Source organism: Peromyscus eremicus, chromosome 6 (assembly GCF_949786415.1).
Source record: "Peromyscus eremicus chromosome 6, PerEre_H2_v1, whole genome shotgun sequence".
Classification (NCBI taxonomy): Eukaryota; Metazoa; Chordata; class Mammalia; order Rodentia; family Cricetidae; genus Peromyscus; species Peromyscus eremicus.
The window spans coordinates 34338818-34360673 of record NC_081421.1 but is presented as its reverse complement, the minus strand read 5'-3'; the positions used below and the strand labels follow the sequence as shown (position 1 = coordinate 34360673).

Sequence of the window (21856 nt, the reverse complement as noted above, 5' to 3'; positions counted from 1 at the left end):
CCCATGCTCATGGATAGGTAGGATTAACATAGTAAAAATGGCAATCTTACCAAAAGCAATCTACAGATTCAATGCAATCCCCATCAAAATACCAACACAATTCTTCACAGACTTGGAAAGAAAATACTCAGCTACATATGGAAAAACAAAAGACCCAGGATAGCTAAAAGAATCCTGTATGATAAAGCAACCTCTGGAGGCATCACCATCCCTGACCTCAAGCTCTACTATAGAGCTATAGTAATAAAAACAGTTTGGTACTGGTATAAAAACCGACATACAGACCAATGGAATTGAATTGAAGATCATGACATTAATCCACGCACATATGAACACCTGATTTTTGACAAAGAAGCCAAAACTATACAATTGCAAAAGGAAAGTATCTTCAACAATGGTGCTGGCCTAACTGTATGTCAATATATAAAAGATTACAAATAGATCCATATCTGTCACCATGCACAAAACTCAAGTCCAAGTGGTTCAAAGACCTCAACATAAATCCAGTTACACTAAACTTAATAGAAGAGAAAGTAGGAAGTACTCTTGAACACATTGGCACCAGAGATCACTTCCTAAATATAACACCAATAGCACAGACACTGAGCACAACAATTAATAAATGGGACCTCTTGAAACTGAGAAGCTTTTGCAGGGCAAAAGACATGGTCAATAAGACAAAAAGACAGTCTACATAATGGGAAAAGATCTTCACCAACCCCACATCTGACAGAGAATTGATCTCCACAGTATATAAAGAACTCAAGAAACTAGACATCAAAATACTGAACAATCCAATTAAAAAATGGGCTGCAGAGCTTAACAGAAAATTCTCAGCAGAAGAATCACAAATGGCTGAAAGACATTTAAAGAAATGCTCAACATCCTTAATCATCAGAGAAATGAAAATCAAAATGACTCTGAGATACTACCTTACACCTGTCAGAATGGCTATGATCAAAAAAACTAATGACAGTCAATGTTGGAGAGGATGTGGAGCAAAGGGAACACTCCTCCACTTTTGGTGGGAATGCAAATGTACAACCACTGTTGAAATCAGTATGGTGGTTTCTCAGAAAATTGGGAATTGAACTACCTCAAGACCCAGCCATACCACTCTTGGGCATATACCTAAGGAATGCTCAATCATACACAAAGATACATGCTCAACTATGTTCATAGCAGCATTATTTGTGATAGCCAGAACCTGGAAACAACCTAGATACCCGTCAACTGAAGAATGGATAAAGAAAATGTGGTACATATACACAATGGAGTACTACTCAGCAGAGAAAAACAATGACAGCATGAAATTTGCAGGCAAATGGATGGAACTAGAAAAAAATCATCCTGAGTGAGGTAACCCATACCCCAGAAGGACAAACATCGTATGTACTCACTCATAAGTGGATTCTAGATATAAAGCAAAGAACAATCAGACTGCAACCCACAGAACCATGGAGGCTATATATATATATATATATATACATATATACATATGTATATATATAGCATGGGGGACCCTAGGATGACTGTGGCTTATAATAAGTTTTGGTTTTACTCAATTACTGAGCAAGCCTCAATGAAACATTTCACTATTAAGATAAGAATTTATACTGTATCAAGCTGATAATAGAAAAATTAATTAATTAATTAATTTAAATAAATAAATAAATAAAAATAAAAAATAAAAGAAAAATTTGAACTATTAAAAAAACCAAACAAACATATTTTGCTAAAGTAAAAAGGGGGGAGCTAGGGGCTCATCATTTATCTCCACATTCTGTTCTTTCCCTTGTTTTATATATTTTAAATTTTATATCAGCGGATTCTGCTGGAGTATCTGCTGCAGATAAGCACTGGAGGGCTCCTGTTGCAAATCACCCCCAGGAGCGATGGAAGGATCTTTCTACTGGCACTTGGGGGGGGGACCCAATCTGGTGTTGGTGTGGGCCTGGGGTTCTGTTTATGTCTTTCCTCAGGACAATGAGGTTCCTCTTTGGGTTCCTGAACACTGTGTGTGCCCTGTGGCTGCTGCTGAAGCACAACATGGCAGAGACCTATTGGGCCTTTGTGAAAAACTCTCCCTTTCTGATGCCAATGGGGATTGAGAGCCCAACATGGCCAGCCTTGGCAAACATTAACACAAGTCTAGGAACTGTAGCCATGTGGTTGGATTCTCCAGAAGGTAATGTATGGTAACTGCTTTTTCAAGTATGTTTGAGAACATGTCATTCAGACACCTTGGAGATTAAGGATAACCCTGAAGGTCACTGACCTCCATTTGTTAACAGCAGCATGCCAGCTAAGCCTTTTCATTTTCACAATCCTTTTCAAGCTGGTGTAGTACCTACTTTTCAGGAGTGGCTCTGTGCAACATTTATTGGCCTCCTGAAATTCATTTAGCCCCCTTTGAAGATACCTTAAAATTTGTGAGCCTGAATGTAGCCAGTATGAGACCATTAGTTCTGCTCCTTGTGAGCTGCCTGTTTTTTCTTTATAGTTCTTAGTTGTTCTTTTTCAGAACTGCCAGCTTAAGTCATGCTGGGATCAAGAAAATTGGGCCTTGGTGGTTTGTGTTCCCGGAGTTGTGTTCATGCTAGTGGATGCCCATGCGCTCCAGAAGAGAATTTGACATCACTGCTGCCATTGTTGCTGTTATAGCAGTGGCGGCCACCGCTGCTACTGTTTCTGGGATTGCCATTTCATAATAGCTTACTACAGCTAGCACAGTGGAGACCCTGGCAGCAAAAGTAGCTACCACAGTTAGTTAATCTTCCATTCTATTGGGCATGATAAATTTAATTCAATAGTTATATACATTTCAATTGGCTTTGAAAGTGGAAATTTATAAACTGAAGTTCCATTTGCTTTTGGGATACCATCTTACAAGGACTCCAATTTTCAGTAAGGCTGGTTAAGGAAGGGAATAGCTCAGTTGCCTTTAGCCTCCTGGCTATGGGTGGGTTAGGACTTCTGTTGGTCTTTTCTGTGTCAAACACACAGATTGCAAGCCCAGCACCACTTTGAGATCTTTGGCAGCAGTTAACCCTGCAGCTCACAAATGACTGAGCCTGTATGATAATGAGTATTCTGAAATGGGTAATGCCTGGGGGGTGCTCACCAACCTAAGACAGAGCGCCTGTGTGGCCTGGGCAGGTGTCTCTATGATGGGTAAGGTGACCTTCTGACATCCCACACAACCTAAGTCAGAAGCTCATTTTTTTTAGTAAAAAAGTAGGGCCCTGGCCCCTGTTTTGAGTAACTGTTGCCTTGCTTGCTGACCTTGACCTTGATGTCCTCCCCATGCTAATTCCCTGCTGGGTTCCACCCTCCTGAGTGCTTAAGGGAAGTTTCTTGTCTGTGTATCCTGCATATTGGGCGTTAATAGCTTAGATGCAAGATTGTAAAACATCGGTAGTGAACTTCTGCCCTCTGGGGTTCTCCCATTGTGCTGTAAGCCTGTATTTAAGACTTCCTCCCTCCTTCAATAAATGGCATTCAGCATTCAAAAAATAAATAAGTAAATAAATAAAGGCATGCATCACCAAAAAAGAAAAAAGAAAAACAATGACATCATGAGGTTTGCAGGCAAATGGATGGATCTAGAAAAAATCATCCTGAATGAGGTAACCCAGACTCAGAAAGACAAACATGGTATGTACTCACTCATAGGTGGATATTAGATGTAAAGCAAAGGATGACTAGACTGCTACTCACAACCCCAGGGAGGCTACCTAGTAAAGAGGACCCTAAGAAAGACACAGAGATCGTCCAATGACAGAGAAATGGATGAGATCTACATGAGCAAACTGGTCATAAGCAGGGGTAATGAAGGGCAACGGTCAAGGGAAAGAGAGCCTAGGGGAGCAGGAGATCCCAGCTAGATCAAGAACAGAGAGGGAAAACAAGGAAAGAGATACCATGATAAATGAAGACCCCATGGGAATAGGAATAAGCAAAGTGCTAGAGAGGTGCCCAGAAATCCACAAAGATACCTCCACAATAGACAACTGGCAATGGTCAAGAGAAAGCCTGAACTGACCTACTCTGGTAATTGGATGGCCAAACACCCTAACTGTCATGATAGAACTCTCATCCAATGACTGATGGAAGCAGATGCAGAGGTCCACAGCCAGGCCCCAGGTGGAGCTCTGGGAGTCCAATTGACAAGAGAGAGAGAGAGGGATTGTGTGAGTGAGAGATGTTGAGACCATGATTGGAAAAAGCACAGGGACAAATAGCCAAACTAGTGGAAACACATGAACTATGAACCAATAGCTGAGGAGCTCCCGACTGGATCAGGCCCTCTGGATAAGTGAGACAGTCAATTAGCTTGAACTGTTTGGGAGGCCCTCAGGCAGTGGAACCAGGACCTGTCCTTAGTGCATGAGCTGGCTGTTTTGAGCCTGGGCCCTATGCAGGGACACTTTGCTCAGCCTAGGTGAAGGGAGGAGGGGACTGGACCTGCCTGGACTGAATCTATCAGGCTGAGCTGAATCCCCAGGGGAGTCCTTGCCCTGGAGGAGGTGGGAATGGGGGGTGGATTGGGAGGAGGGCGGGGGGGGGGGGGGCGCGGGAGGAGGGAGGACAGGAGAATCTGTGGCTGATGTGTAAAATTAAATTAATTATAAAATTAAAAACAAAAAGAAATTGGTTGGGGATTTAGCTCAGTGGTAGAACGCTTGCCTAGAAAGTGTAAGGCCATGGGTTCGGTCCTCAGCTCTTAAAAAAAAAGAATGTGATAGACCTGCATTCTTCCTTGGAGACTCAGAAGGGTCTGGTTCTTGGCTCATTCAGAATTTGAATTTGATTATTGTGGAGGATGGTCACCTGGGAACTATGGTTTCCTCAGAGAAAGCTGTTACTTCTTCCAATGCATTCCATTCCACTTTAGACAACAACTGCTGGTTGAATCCCTATTATTCTTCAAATCTGACTCTCCCTAGAGTGGCAGTTGACTGACTTCTATCTGGGTAGGTCATTGTAACTTATAGTATCTTAGGGGATGAGAATGGAGCTGATGGGCTTCAGGATCATGATGTCAGTGAAATCTGCATGGTATCTGTCCTACCGGACATATTTATCATTTGAAGGAATCAGGGATTTGGAATCTTTGAGGAAAATACTGCATTTTATGGTCTTTTACAATAGTATTCCTATCATTCTTCAGATATTGTTTCTCTTTGGCTTAGTATTCTCAGTGACTTATATGTTGCTACTCCATTGGCCATTTCTGAGGAGTTACATATCTTGGCTTTGCTGTAGTTTTTGACACAGCTATTGTACACTACTTGTAATATGGACATTTCTCTTCTCTCAATATGTTTGCTGATTCTTTTTCCTCCATGATATATTATTCTTCAAATTCTGATTCTTGAGTCAGTTCTTAGTACAACTTCCTAAATGTCCTTATCCATAATGTATCTTTTAAAACTGTTACTCAGTGGAGCCCTGCTACAAGAAATGGTTAATTTCATGTAACTCCTCAACTTTTGTATTTGGTTGACTATTGACTATCTGCTCTCTTAGTGTTTGGCCTGTACTAAGAAAAGCCTCTCTACTGCAGTCGAAAGTGTCAATGAGAAAGTCATCACTGGGAGATAAATATTCAATAGGTGGTGTCCCATGGACCAGTGGAATCAGGAGAGGCTGTAGCAGTAAGAAGTACCATCCCCATTTGTACAGAGACTCCTTGGTTGTAACTAATAGTCAGAATGTATTTACTTCATATTATACTGATTATCAAAGATTGTATTATCTCTAATTCTTAAGGTAAAACAAATCAAATGGATTTTTACCCTTCTGTACTAACATATATTTTTATTCTTTATTCATTCAACAATTTTTTGAGGTCTTATTCTGTGTTTTGCCCCTGTAGAAAATCAATCAAGAATTTACCAAGTCATCTATAATAGGTGGCTTATGTCATTAATCCCACCACTTTAGATAATTATTGTCATAGCCAGATAGATCTGGTTATTAAGAGAAAGAAACACATTAGGCATCCTATGAGAAAATGTTTGAGTATAAAGCCATATTATTGTACATTTTATGTATTTCCAAGGTAGCTGTAGATTTATCAGTAACACATTTATATAATTTATCACCTCACTCCTAATGTAAGTATGCAATCTCATTTGAAATGCTGATTGTCCCAGGAAGAAAAGGGAGACAAGGCTACATAAATAAGAGTTACTTTCCGGAGTGGTGCTCCCAAACGGAAGCTTTAGGACACAGATGATGAGCCAGAGAGGCCCCACAGTTCTGATCTGTGCTTGGCTATTAGACTGCCCAATGCCAACCCTCTCTTTGCTATTTTGGGATATTAGCCATTATGACACTGCCTGATCTATAAAGTGGGGTAAACAGAGATCAGGTAATGTTATTTGAAAACTAAATATTTTCAAAGGTTCTTCATAAGTGACAAGTGCCCATTAAGTACTTAAGTACAAAATATAAAACCTTGGTTTTTACACAGTTTACTTACAGCAGTTTTTTAAGAATGTATTTTATTGAAAAAAGGGTTTGGTTGAGTATATTTTCAAATACAAAAATACATGCTCTATTCCTGACCACCTATAGACAACTTCATTATGAAGTTTAGTACCGATAGTAAAAGTGTTTTGAGGATAAACTTGTCCCTATCTTTCTTAAAAGTGAGTTAAATTACATATAGCATATAATTAATTGATCATGAGTGACAATATTTGTTCATTCACAAGAGTGGCCACTTACATGATTATGCCAAGAACATTTTCCTTATCGTAAATGATCCCTAAACCAGATCACAACTCTCATACTTTTTCTCCTACAGTCTACTCCAGATTTCTTTTAGACATTCAATGGCTGAATACTTAGTTTCTTTCCTCTTTTTGGAAGTTGTGAACCATGTTGTGAGTTAATTTTATTCACAGAATTTTGTGTGGTTGTGGAATATCATTTTCATGGGTCTACACCCAAGACAAGAGCTGTTAAGTCAAATGGAAATTCTGTTTAACTTTCCAGTTGGGTATCTCTTTCTTCTTACAATAAACTGAAAAAAGAAGCTTTTCTGATGAAGGTTGACTGATGTGTTTATGTAAGGTATAGCAATATCTCATTAGGAGTCATTTTATGTTCTTGTAACAGAATACTAGTAGTCAGTTTTCCTAAAGGACTATGATTTATCTACTCTCAGATCCTGGTTACTTTATCAGTATCATTTATGGGTACCATCTCCTGGAGTAAGCATTAAAATCAATCAAAAACTCCATCATATATGCCCTATTTCACCAGTATAACTTCCAGGAAAGTCACAATTCTAGATTGCAGAGTTCATAGCTGGATGCTACTGAGAATTATTTTTGTCCTAATATTCAGTGTAATATTCACATTTCTTCTATCAGACGCAGGGAATCTGCTCTCATTTTGGAGTTTAGTTTTTGGCAGGATGTTGTATATGATTCTGTTTGGTTGGCCTAGTACCATTTGCTGAAGATTATTTTTTTTCATTGTGTGTTTTTGGCTTCTTTGTGAAAAATCAGGAGAATGTAGGTGTGTTGACTTATGCCTGGATATTAACTTTAAGTCCATCAGTCAACATGTCTACTTTTATACCAGGACCAAAGGTGAAATCCTCAGGGAATGGAGGTTATGTGGAGGGAACAGCTCCTGAATGCAGGCTCTAGCAGGACTAAGTGTAGTCTATCCAGACTGAAATGAAAGGGATGGAGGTTAGCTGGGAGAGGGGCTTCTGCAATCCAACTACTATAGGACTCAATTATGTCCTTTTAAACAATCATTCAAGACCTGATATGTATGAATGTTCTGCACAAGTGGCTTTTCATGACTTTTTTTGATAGACTTTAGTGTTATTTGTCCTTTCCCATACTTCCTTGTCTGCCTTACCTTCAGCTTCCCACCCACTTAACCCTTCCTGCTGCATACATTGTTCACCCATAACCCAATGTTATATATATCTCTTCCCTAGACAATACCTCCATATTACCCATTAGTAATTTTTTTTTACCTCTAATGGTCATTCAAATTAAACACACCATATCTGAAGAGTCTTTGTTTGTTTGTTATTTTGGTTTTTGAGAAAGAGTGTCTTTGTGTAGCCCTGACTGTCCTGGGACTAGCTCCGTAGACCTGGCTAACCTCAAACTCACATAGATATGCCTGCCTCTGCCTCCCAAGTGCTGAAATTAAAGGTATGTGCCACCGCTACCTGGTGTAAAGAGTCTTAACATTCACAGAGAAGAGAAAATGTGCGGGTTTTGTCTGTCTGAGTCTGCGTTACCTTAAAGTACTTGTTTCCTACTCATTGCATTTATCTGTGAAGATCAAATTTTCATTCTTCTCCATGGTTGTGTAATATTCTGCTGAGAATATATACACGCTTTCCCTCATCAATTCATCATTTGATGAACATATAGATGTTTTTTCTATCTATGAAGAGGAGAGCACAGATGACCATTAATGATCAGAGGTACCTATAAAGTAGGTTGAGAGTCCATGTGTTTATCAAAGAATAGTACAGTTGAACCATGTGGTGGGTTTATTTCTTTCTTTTTGAGCAACTGGCACACCAATTTCCATAGTGGTTGGACAGATTTGCATTCCCACGAGGAGTGAATAAGTGGTCCCCCTTTCCAACATTTTCATCAGCATTTGTCATCATTTGAGTTTTTATTTTATCCATCTTGATTAGGGCAGGACAAAAACTTAAAATACAATTAATTTTTATTGTTCAGGTGGCTAATGATGTTAAAATTTTAAAAAGTAGGTTTTTTGTATAACATGTTTTGAGGATTATTTTTATATAGGTCATTTACTTTTTTGATCTTTTTAAAAAAGTTCTTTATGTATTCTAGACACTCACTGTATAAGAACTGGAAAAGATATTTTCCCATTCTGTAGGCTGTATCTTTGGTCAAATGATGGTATCTTTTTGCTGTACAGAAACTTCTTAGCTTCATGAGAATCCAGTTATTACTTGTTGGTTTTTATGTCTGCACTATTGGCTTTCTGTTCAGAAAGTATTTTCCTGTGCCAATGAGTTTGCATAAATTTCCTAATTTCCTTCTATATAAGATCCAGGATACCAGAGAGTTTTGTGTAGTTCAAGAGACAATGATCAAATTTTATTCTTCTACATGTAGTGATTAAGTTTGTACTGCACTATTTATTGAAGATGCTGTATCTTCTCCAATGTGAATGGTTGCCTTCTTTGTCAAAAATCAGGTGGCTGTAGCAATATGGATTTGTATGAAGACATCAATTCTACTCCATGGGTGACTGTTTTTCTCCCAGAACAGTTTTTGTATTTATTATTGCACTGCAGCATAACTTGAGATCTTTTATAATAATACCCCCAGCATGTAGTTGTTTTAATGATGATTAATATTTAGTTTTGTTCTGGATATCTTCAGTCATTTGTATTTCCATATGAAACTCAAAAATAATTAATTACTTTTAAAATTTTTGTTGGCCATTTTCACATTAATCTTGCCAATCTGTGAGCATGGGAGGTCTTTCCATATGCTGGTATCTTTGATTACTTTTTTCAATGTGTTAATGTTTTCATTGCACAAACCAGTTATTTCTTTGATCAAATCAATTTCAAGGGTTTTGTTGTTGTTGTTGTTGTTTTATTTTATTACACTGAGAATAGAATTGTCTTCTTGATTTATTTTTTGTCATTTGCATAGAAGAAGGATGCTGATAGTTGTGTTTTAGTTTTGTATCCTGCTACTTTTCTGAATATTTATCTGCTCTAGGAGGTGTTTTGTTTTTGCATGCTATGTTTTTATATATAGAATCTTTTCATATGGAAATAAATATATGTTGACCTCTTCCTTTATCATTTGTTTCTGTTTCATCTCCTTCCCTTGTTTTACTGCTCTAGCTGAAATTGTAAGAATTACATTGAGAAGTGATATTAATGGACTTGTCTTGTTCCTGATTTTAGCACCAATGTTTTGAGTTTCTTCTCTTTTTAGGATGGCTTCTCCAACCTTTATGTTGAATCAATGAGCAGCATGTGAAGTGCATTTGTACTGCTAGAGCACAATAAACCCTGTGTGTGTGTGTGTGTGTGTGTGTGTGTGTGTGTGAGAGAGAGAGAGAGAGAGAGAGATATGAAAATGCATGTATACATGAATTGTATGAATTGTTTGTAAATATATGTATACACACAATGAACATGATGTAAAGTTGTCAATACAATTTTACATTAGATATCTTTGGTGCCACTTTTTCTATGTCTTCTTTGTCATGTAGACATTTTTGATACTGATTTATTTCTTAAGAACAAGGTTTCAAATTAATAATTACAGAATGATAGGTTTGATATACAATTTCATCTAGACTATATCACTAGAGCTGTGTCCTCTGAATACTTGTATCAAGGATCTAATAGATGATGCCGAAAATAACTGGTAAAGAGGGAAACATATTTTGAAAATGACCTTAAATATAGGCCATTCATTTTAATTTTAGTGTGTGTGTGTAGCTAGAGTTTTCCTGCCTGGCCCACGGTCAGGGCAAATCTCTCTCACCCGCCAGTCCCACAGCTGCTCAGACCCAATCAAGTAAACACAGAGACTTATATTAGTTACAAACTGTATAGCTGTGGCAGGCTTCTTGCTAACTGTTCTTATATCTTAAATTAATCCATTTCCATTAATCTATACCTTGCCACATGGCTCGTGGCTTACCGGGATCTTCCCATGCAGCTTGTCATTGTGGCGGCTGGCAGTGTCTCCCTCTCAGCCTTCCTCTTCCCAGTATTCTTCTCCTTGTCCCGCCTATACTTCCTGCCTAGCCAATGGCCAATCAGTGATTTATTTACTGACCAATCAGCAACACACTTGACATACAGACCATCCCACAGCACTTCCCCTTTTCTTTTCTTAAAAAGGAAGGTTTTAACCTTTACATATCTCCAAAGTCAGCTTGGTATATTTGGGAATTTGGGCGTAGTTTCTCTTACTACTTCCTGCTGGAGGGGGGCGCTGTATCTTATGGGGATACAAAGAAAATTTTAGAATTATGGAATAGTCCATGAGGGTATGTTGTCTGAGCCAGTTGCCTTGAAACCATTCTGGATGTTGGATCATCAGGGCCATGGTGTCATCGGAGACCTTTCAGGGGGTCTTGGCTGGTCAAACCTGATGTATTTTAATCTTGAACAAATCCATAGCCTCTGGCTTTCTGTGGAAACAAAATCAGAGCCTCCTTTCCAAAGCAACATATCCTTACATCCAAATTTTGAAGTCAAGGTACCTTTAAAATATACATTTTGGCATAACTCAACAGCTTTTGTAATCAAATGTTTTTCTTTAATCACAAATATCAAAGAGAACATAATCCAGATTCTCTGTGTGGTAGCCATCTTTACGTGGCTTATTTTTTTATATTAGCTTGAGCCTATTGCTTTAAACTGCAGCCTTCTAAGCCTGAAATGGCGCTGGCGCTATGGCTGCTGGCTCCGCCCACTTCAGCTTCCCAACATGGCGGTAGTACGTTTTCCGCCAGCTCTGGAAGCCATCAACTCTCAGAAATAGTGGGTCTATGCTTCTATCAAAGTAGCGTGTAGCCCAGAAACCTCTTTTTTTTTTGTACTAGCAAAGGCTAAATCCAACACACAGCTTAATGTGCCACTTGCAGAGGCCTCATTCCCGCCATACTGCAGGTTGAGCATGCACACCAGGAACCCGCCATAGTAGCTCAAACACGCAGGCTGCTGCTAGCTTGAAAGAGACAACTAGGAGCTGTTTTTAGCTCCATTTTAGAATCTTTTTACTCAGGTTTTAGGTGGAAACTCTTGCCAACACGTTGGACGCCATTTGTAGCTAGAGTTTTCCTGCCTGGCCCACGGTCAGGGCAAATCTCTCTCACCCGCCAGTCCCACAGCTGCTCAGACCCAATCAAGTAAACACAGAGACTTATATTAGTTACAAACTGTATGGCTGTGGCAGGCTTCTTGCTAACTGTTCTTATATCTTAAATTAATCCATTTCCATTAATCTATACCTAGCCACATGGCTCGTGGCTTACCGGGATCTTCCCATGTGGCTTGTCATGGTGGCGGCTGGCAGTGTCTCCCTCTCAGCCTTCCACTTCCCAGAATTCTTCTCCTTGTCCCGCCTATACTTCCTGCCTAGCCAATGGCCAATCAGTAATTTATTTACTGACCAATCAGCAACACACTTGACATACAGACCATCCCACAGCATGTGTGTATACATGTATGTGTAGGAGTGCACTCATTTACTATCATAATATAATAAATGGGACTTCACTCTGCATGTAAAGGTAATTATTTTCTATCAGGAATCAAAAGTAAACAAGTTATTAATAAGCCATAACTCTACTTAATGCATTTTCTTTGGTACCTCATGTGGGGCTCTGACACAATTCAATAGCTACTACATAACTTATATTTGGTTGTTTCAAATGGATCCCAGTGTTAATGTGTTTTGTATCTTTTTTTTTCTTCTGGGTTATTACAAAACTTAGATACCTTCCTTTCTCCTTGGAGATTCTCAGAATGAAGGTGAAATGCTGATTTCATGTTCTAGTTCCCCCACAAGGACTCCCTAGTTTTTGTCTCCTGTACTCAGGTTGCTGACATTCCAAGGCTTCTAAATTTAGCTTTGCTCAGTCATCATAGACATGGTGGACACATGGCACTGGGATAATAAGTTGTCTGGACAGAAACACATTATAGCAAACCTCAATTTTCTCCAAGGCCTGTAGGGAGATGGGTGACAGGGACAATTTCTTGCTTGGAAACAGGGCATGGAGTGATTTCCTATTCCCAGTGTCACAAAAATGTAGTAAAAAGAATACAGTTTGCATTGATAAATCTGTTCTACCAGAAATGAAAAGACAGGAATCTGAAGATTCTCAGGGAGAGCAGGGACCACTGAACTCACCACTGTTAATTTTAATGGCAGCCTCCTCTTACACAGAACAGAATTATTATTGCCTGCCTCAGACTTTCCAGTTTTAGAGATGCGGAAGAGGAAAGAAAATGTGTACTAAAGTGAGTATTGGGGAAGGTACATTATGACTTTTGGTTCTGTTTTCCAGAATGCTGAGGAAGATTATCAACTGTGTTTTTCTTCTAGCCAGGAAGAAGTATCATGCTCACTCCTGAGTAAGCATCTGAGAAACCTAAGGAGGCATTGATTGAGTTAAAAAAAAATGTAACCCAAAATTGTTAAAGTTTTCATTGTTTCCCTTAAGCTTAAATACCCTCAAATGTAAATATCATATGAAATGTTCTTTCACAAGTATTTAAAAAATACTTATACTAGTTAGTGAGTCTTAACCCTCATCTAAGTATATGATAAAATCTTCTTGAATTTAAATCTATTTGAGAATTTCATACATCAATATTGTATTTACATAATTTCCATCCCTTCATTTGGCCCCTTCATCCCTTCCCACATCCTCTTCACTCCTCTTTAATTTTATGACCTCTAAAAATTAATCTTGTTTTTGTGTTTGGTTGGGTTTTTTTTTGTTTGGTTGTTGTTTTGTGTGTGTGTGTGTGTGTGTATGTGTGTGTGTGTGTGTGTGTGTGTGTGTGTTTGAAGGGCAGGGAGAAAAAGCACATTTAATGTTGCTCATAAAAATGTGTGTTTAAAAATGAACAATTGGGACAGGATAAACCATTAATTATCTAATCCCTGGGGGAGACTGATTCTCCCTCTGAGTAGCCATTGACTGTCTTTAGCTCTTCATCTAAGGATGAAGTTTTGTGAGATTTACCCATGCATAGTGGCAGTTCAATTGGTGCTGCCATTTTTTAAGTATCATTGGGGCAATTATATTGTTGAAATTTCAGGTGCAGCCTTCCTCTCATATACTGTGCCCTGCCTGCAGGGCTTCAACGGGTTCTCTACCACCCTAAGGATGGAATGACAGGGACAGGAGATACAAGGAAACACACCAAGTCTGGATTCTGATCAAGGTGCAACTTTATTTTTCTCCAAGAGGGTTTATATAGTTTCTGCAGGGTGGGGGGAGCAAGAAGCTGTCATCTGCATAAGGTGGGGCAAGCTAAGGATGTTTGTATAGGATGTTTACAGGGTGAAAGGGTTAAGGGCTCTGCCTCAATGTCCTGTTGCTAGGCAACCTGACTGTAAGATGATCTAGTTCCCTGTCTTATGGGGGTCTGTATTTTTCCACTAACTAGAGATTCTATCCTTGTCCCTGACATCTCCCCCTTCTTAGTAATAAATCTAAGGGCCAGCATAAACCAGGTTCGAATGGTCTAAAATGAGGGCTCTGAAAGAGGCTTTGCAATGGAGGATTACAGAGGCCCTATCCCTCTAAAGGTTGTGAAAAAAGGTCCGAGAGGGAATGTCTCTCCATACTCAAGCACCACAGGCGTCCCCATAGTGCAGGAATCAATGGACCGTGCAGTTTTTTGAAGGAGCGGAAATGGGTAAGCGCAAGGCTGTTACTGCACAACCGCTATGCAACAGGGCATATAATCCAGGCTCTCCGGATTTTGGGGTACCATGGTCCCCAGCCTGTGCAGTCCCAGCTGCACTCCAATCATGCCTTGAGTGAGCCTTTTTCCCACACACAGGTGCAGCCTCCCCCGAGTGAAGGGGTCTGTGTGGGGCATCTCTCTCAGGGGAAATTTCAACCCTGGAGTCCTGCATATCAAAGCAGTGGTAATGAACCTGAATCTGCCTGGCCAGCAGGTCTGTTATTTGGCTTCGGATGAACCGAGTGAGCCAGGAAAGTGCCCATGGCCCAAAGGCAAGGACCAGGAGCAGGCCTACAACAGGTCCTAGGAGGGAGGGAAAAAGGGTTATTAGCTAAGGGAAGTTGGAAAAACAATTCTAGAACCACCCAAGCTCTTATTCTCCTTTTCTTTTTCTCTTTTTCTAGTCCTTTTCTAACCTTCCATACTGTCCCTGACTATCTCGGTGTGGTCTGTAAAGAAGCAACATTTCTCTTTGAGCCCAGTACAAAGGCCACCCTGTTGTAGAAAGAGGAGATCCAGGCCTCTCCTGTTCTGTAAAACTACCTCAGCTAGGGAGGAAAGGGATGACTTGAGGGCAGAAATTCCCTGTTCAAATTGGGTAATATCCTCATCTATGGACAGTTGAAGATCAGCGTAATGTTGGTTGGACAGGACCAGAGAAGCAATTCCTGTGCCTGTTCCCGTTGCTCCAACCCCCAGAAGGACTGCTAAGGTGATAGCAGTAACAGGCTCCTGTCAAGGCAGTCATCTCAGGGCGGCTTCTCTTCCTAGAGATCTAGGAATTGATCTGAGGAATAATAGGTTAGTCTAGGTGGAAGGGACCTAGGTGCCCTGAGTGGCATCTCTGGTGCTACCCTGTTTGCTGTGCTACCTGCCAGCCACAGGCTGTGTCAAGCTGGCCCAACATGGCTATGACTGCCTGTGACACCAAGGCCAGCAGGTCTGACAAGTCTTTCTGACACCTTGGATAAAAATTCAGCACTGCCCTTGGAAACATGACCCCTGCTGTCAGACTGGATTTGTGACAAGCAGTGTCCCTGCTCAGCCCAGAACGTGATTAACTATGGGCCTTGTATACTGTGTGAAAGGTCTCAAACACAGTTTGCTGTAAAGTTCCCACTGTCCCCCCACAGGAACTCTGAACAGAGTGATAACAGAGCTAAAGGGCTGGTGGGGGTTGCTGTGGGTGAGGACAACAGCCTGGAGGGCTTGCCGGAGGGACAGCATTTGAAACAGAAGAAGTTTCCTCAGGAGAGGGGCTATCTCTCCTGGGCAGATCAGGTATATTTACAGCTCTAACCAGGCGTTCTGGTAACCATCTGGGAGCAGAGTGTATCTGGCCAAGAATGCAGGCTGAACCTCGTCCCCAAATAAGGACCGGGTCGGGGGCCCTTCCAACACCCCATGAGGGGATCTCGCCACATGGCTAGTGGCCGGGTGGCATCTGGAGAAGGGTGCCAGTGCCTGTCAGCGGCAGAGTGCCCTGCAGCATCTATGGTGAGGAAGTTGAGAACAAACAGAGCATGGCTCAATTGATCTCTGGGGCAGGTAAAATGAAGGTTAGAAGACTTGAGGCAAGCCAACCAGGTCTTTAGGGTCTGGTGGGCTCGTTCTATTATGCCCTGTCCCTGGGGATTGTAAGGTATCCCTATGGTATGAATAATTTGTAGACTATCACAAAATTTTTTGAAGCCTGTGCTGGTATAAGCAGGGCCATTGTCTGTTTTTATCTTAGCTGGTTTTCCCAAGGCAGTAAAGGCAAGAATCAGGTGAGAAAGAACATCCTTTGTGGCTTCCCTAGCTTGAGGAGAGGCGAAGATAAAGCCACTAAAGGTATCTATAGAGACATGGATAAATTTTTGTCTGCCGAATTCGGGGCAATGAGTAACATCTGTCTGCCAGATTTGGTTGGGAAGGAGGCCTCGAGGGTTGACTCCCAAGTGTGGGGCAGGGTGAGAAACAACACAAGAGGGACATTGTTTGACAATTTCTCAGGCCTGTTGTTTAGAGATCTTAAAAAAAAGACGGAGGGTCTGAGAATTTAAATGGTGGATCTTATGGGCAGTTTGGGCCTGTAGGACTGAGCCAACCATGACAGGGAAAGTTAGCCTGGTGGCAGCATCTGCCTGTGCATTGCCATCAGTTAATGGTCCAGGAAGATCACTATGGGCTCTAATATGGCCTATAAAAAATGGGTGTTGGCGAGTCAGGACAAGCTGTTGAATCTGGGAGAAAAGTGGGGTGGCGTTGGAGGTAGGCCTTATGGCTGGAGAGGTTTCTAACAAGGGGATGGAAAAGGCAATATAGGCACTATCTGTATAGATATTAATAAGGTTGATCAGAATAGGTCTGAAAAACCTTTAAAATTGCTGAAAGTTCAACCAGCTGCGCTGACCAGAAAGGCATTAGGAAGGAGGTATGGTGGCCTTGGGCCACAAAGGCTGCAACACCATTAGCAGAACCATAAAAGGAGTGACAGTCCCTTGGTTTCCTTACTTATCCTTCCAGGAAAGTGTCCTTGAACTAATTAAAGGATTATTAGACTGACCGATTCCTTTTAAATCAGTGAGGGATGGAACCAGTGGCCAAGCGGACGGCCAGTGAGACTGTGAAATGACTGTGGTGTCTGCCCCTGTATCCAAGATACCCTGAAACTTCTTTCCCTCTATAGTAAGGGTGAGAGTAGGCCGATCCTGAGTAACAGGCTGGACCCAGTAGGCGTCCTAGGAGCCCAATCCAGCTGACCCCCGAGGGGTGTTTGTAATTGAGGGATTATCACAGACAGAGGAGGGTAGAGGAACTAGCTGTGCCAGGCATGTACCTTGAGGAATCATGACCATGCCGTTTACAGCAGTGGCCAGAATCTTAATTTCACCTGTGAAATCACTATCTATTATGCCAGGGTAGACCTGGACACCACAGAGGGCCACAGAAGCGCGGCCAAGGACAAGTGCATAAACATTAGGAGGTAAGGGCCCTGTCACCCCTGTAGGGATGACCTGAGCCCCTTCAAGGGAGTTTAATACTGTTTCGGTGGCGGCACACAAGTCCAATCTGGCACTGCCTGGAGTTGCTCTCTGGAGGGAGGAGAATGGAACTGGGGCAGGAGAATTTGTTGAAGCTGGGGAGGCAGGGGGTGAGTGGACCTCAAGGCCCCAGGGTGCGCTCTTGGAGGCATTGGGGCCAGGGGCTGGCCCCTTTGGAAGTTTCCCGGCACCCACGGAGGAAGAGGCTGACCCAGATAATTGACTTTTGACCTGCATTCTGTAGCCCAATGACGGCCCTTGTTGCAGCGGGGGCAGAGAGTGGAAGGCAGGGGCCTCATAGAGGCGGCCTCCTGAGCTGGCTGGGCTAAGGGCGCGAGGCTGTGACCTTTCTGAGGACATTCCCTAGTGAAATGTCCTGGTTGTTTACAGAAGTAACAGGTGCGGGCTCCAGGCTGTTGTGAAGCCCTGAGGGCAGCATCTATAGCTGATCCCATGGCATGGGTGGCGCCAACACCTGAACAGAGTCTCACATATTCAGAGAGGTCCACTCTGTTTTTATGAGGGCAGAGGACTTCCTGGCAGGCAGGGTTTGCATTTTCAAAGGCCAAGTGTTTAACAAAGGTGCTTTCGTGTTCGTTTGGCCCAAAAAGTCTCTCAGCTGCATCATTTAAGTGAGAGACAAATTCACTAAAAGGTTCATCAGGGCCCTGACGAATCTTTTCTAATGAGGTGGCAGCCGAACCCTTTTGGGGCAGGCATTTCCAGGCCCGGACCCCCGCGTTTTGAATCTGGGCCAGGAGGCCAGGAGGGAATTTTGCCTGTGCTGCATTTGTATCATAAGGGGGGTTGCCGAGGAGTTTCTTTAGAGTCCAAGTTTTTGAGGATGGCTGTTCAGCATTTTTTTGAGCAACTTCTCGACAATTTTCTGTAAATTCTGTTTTCCAGAGGACAAAGTGACCCCCAGAAAGAGCCGCGCGTGCGGGCAAGAAAATACCAGTCATTAGGGGTCAACCAATGTTCGCTCTGGTTTTCCACCAAGGCTAATGTAAAAGGAGCCATAGGACCATACTGAGCACAGGCAGATTTCAGCTTTTCAACTAGGCGGAAATTTAATTTGTGATAAGTCTGTCCTGGCTGGGGGTCCTCTGGTGATGGTTCTTCCTCCTCCTCCCCCTCCTCATTTTGATCTTCCAAACCCCCTGAGGGGCCACTCTGGGTGGCCGCCTCGGATGAGTCCCCAGAGGTCTGGCTCCTGGTAACAGGAAATGCCAGGACAGGCTGAGGCTTACTCTTGGATTTACTAGATTTTTGAGATGGTTTTAGTGGACCCGGGCCACCACTTCAAGGGCAAGAGCTTTAAGTTCTTTGTCAAGAGTTTTCAATTCCCTTAAAAGCTCAACATGTTCCCTGCGAGCCTGAAGGGCCCGTCTCAGTGAACCAAGATCTGGGACAGGGGGAGCCAACTCATCAAGAATAGGCCCACAAAAATGGGAAGATGGAGAAATATAGGGAGGGGGCATTTCGGAAGGGGGAACTGCTGGAGATTTTTGAGGTGGTATAAAAGGGCCCAAGGACCCCTGTGTTAAGGGAAGATTTTTGCAAGGGGGCCAGTCTGGATTATGGTAACGGGCCGCCCCTTCCTCTAAGGAAGCCTCCTCGGTGGGGTCTAGAGGGGAGTTAGAGGTCAAATTATTAACAGAGGGATGAGGATGGGCAAAAGCAGACTCCTGGGGATTGTTAGGTTTAAAAGTTGTGAGCATCCCCTCTTCCATAGAGTGCAGGTCATGAACAGAGGGACAGACTGAAGGTGGACCAGAAAGCGCTGGGGGGGGGGGTGTCTTAGGGCAGGTAGAGGGGGAGCGAAAGGCTTCTTTGAAGATTTTTTTCTTCTCCTATATTAATAACCTCTTTTATGTCAGGGGAATGTTTATAGATCCTAAAAATATCAATAATCAACAAAGGCTTTAAGGTCTTTTTTCTTTACTCTAGTTCCTTGTATCTTGAGGGGCTCATTTAGGCAAGAAATAAATAAATCTCGTGACGAAGTTGCCTGTCCCATGGCTCGTCACTTTCTTACCTGCGTTGTCTCCGCCCTCCTCCGGGATCGCGTCCTGAACCGGGCAATTTCAGGGGGATCCAACAACTTCACCAAGGCCTTGGTCTTCCTCCAGGAGACGACGTTCCGAATCCTCAAGAGGTGGTTTCATCCACGTTGGGTGCCAGTTTGCCCCACCTGCAGGGCTTCAATGGGTTCTCTACCACCCTAAGGATGGAGTGATAGGGACAGGAGATACAACAAAACACACCAAGTCTGGATTCTGATCAAGGTGCAACTTTATTTTTCTCCAAGAGGGTTTATATAGTTTCTGCAGGGTGGGGGGAAGCAAGAAGCTGTCATCTGCATAAGGTGGGGCAAGCTAAGGATGTTTGTATAGGATGTTTACAGGGTGAAAGGGTCAAGGGCTCTGCCTCAATGTCCTGTTGCTAGGCAACCTGACTGTAAGATGATCTAGTTCCCTGTCTTATGGGGGTCTGTATTTTTCCACTAACTAGAGATTTTATCCTTGTCCCTGACATACTGAAGACAGGACCTCCTAGAAAAGGTCCTGGTTCTCTGGCTTTTACAAGCTTTCTTCTTACTCTTCCAGGAAGGTGACTAACTTTAGATATAGAAACTGCCTTGTAGATATACTAATTGTAGTTATGGACCCTGCAAACACTTATTCTCCAACTGGCTGTGAGTAACTGCATACCTTAAGATCTCTGCATGCAACAATATCTGGTCAGTCTAAAAATAGAAATAGTACCCAAGACATACACATGGAAAGAGCAGACAGAAACTGGAACTACATTTATTTTATTTTAATATGTATATTAATTTTATAAAATGTTATCTTGACATCAAGACTCAGAACAGCTTTGTGCACCATGTCTGGCTTGAGGTTTCCTTATAATCTGTCATATAAACACCATGACCAAATGTACTTGGAGAAGAATGGAGAAGAGTACACTGCTGAGAAAGTCAGAGCAAGAACTCAAACAAGCTGGGGACCTGGAGACAGGAGCTGATGCAGAAGCCATGCAGAATTGTTGTTTACTTGTCTTGGTCTATATTACTTTGCTCCATCTTCTTTCTTATAGTGTCAAGGATCATCAGTGTAGAAGAGGTACCATCGAGATATTGGATGGGGCCTCCCACGTTAATTACTGTAAGGAGCAGAGAATTCCCTGAATTAGTGGATTAGAGGATTCCTGAATGAAGGTGTTTTATGACAAAGCCATGACCATGTTGGAGATTTCAAAGACTTGGACACATGGAATAATCAGCAAATCTGTCTCCTTACACGGACCAGGCTCCAGAGAAATAACACAGCTTTCATTGGGAGTCTTCGTCTGAGTGTTTATTGACCAGGGTATGTAAGACTATCAGCTGCAGCTTCCTCCTCCTGGGTGTTTACATCTTGAAAGTGGTCACCTTCAGAGACCTCCTGGGAAATGAGCTAACCCCTACACTTGTGGTGTACCTAATAAATATCCTGAGAGTCTGAGTTGTGGAGGGTTAGAAAATTCCCTAGCTATACTGTATGTATATCTCTGGGTCAGTATTTCCTTCATTCCCTCACAACTCCTAGAGAGATTCCCAGGACCCAAGCCATGCAGGTCGCAAATAATCACTATTTAGAAATTGAACCACAGATTTACCTTCAGGTCAGACAATATTAAGGCATTTTGTCAATTGAGAATTTTTCTTCCCAAATGATTCTGGGTTCTATTAGGTTGACATAACACCAAAGAGCACAGGCTCCTTTCTCAATGCAAATACACTGAGTTCTTATGTTTTCATTAAATGTTATCCTGGTGCCCTTGTAGATGTTTCTGTACCATCTGTAGATGTTTCTGAGCTTCCTGGACCCCAATCATTTCTGTAGGAAAAAACCTACATCGGTGCTGTAGTTTTTGTCCCAAATGCATAGCATCTGTTCTACAAGGAAGAGGAAAGCAAGAGCTTCCCAGTTTCATCAGTGATTAATGAGAAATGAGGAAAGGAGACTTCCTGTAAAAAAGGAAAGCCATTTTGACAGTACAGGATCTTTGAAAATTTTTTGTAGAGGAAGTGACTGAAAGCATGAAACAATAAACCAAGTATTATGCATGTAAATGGAGACAAGAGAGTGCATGGTCTTCTGTCTTGTTAATGCAGCTTTGCAGGGGCTTCTGTGTTTCTAGTATCCTGTGACTTTTCCCTGATAGTTGTCTTATGGAAAACAGTGGGAAAAAAGCATAAGGAAAACCACTCCACTCCACTTGAGAAGCCTGGCTTCAAAACTTACAATGGGAAATGAGCTATCTCTATAACTCTATCAGGAATCAT

General features: G+C 42.0%; 1 long non-coding RNA gene across 1 annotated transcript in view; it reads left to right on the top strand.

Annotated features, from left to right (window-relative positions):
* Positions 1-21597, top strand: part of LOC131913032 (uncharacterized) — a 29917-nt gene extending 8320 nt beyond the window's left edge. Inside the window, exons 2-3 of the long non-coding RNA XR_009379796.1 lie at positions 13844-13969; positions 20626-21597. This is a non-coding gene — a long non-coding RNA (uncharacterized LOC131913032). The remainder of the gene's footprint in view (positions 1-13843; positions 13970-20625) is intronic.
* Positions 21598-21856: the final 259 nt, after the last annotated feature.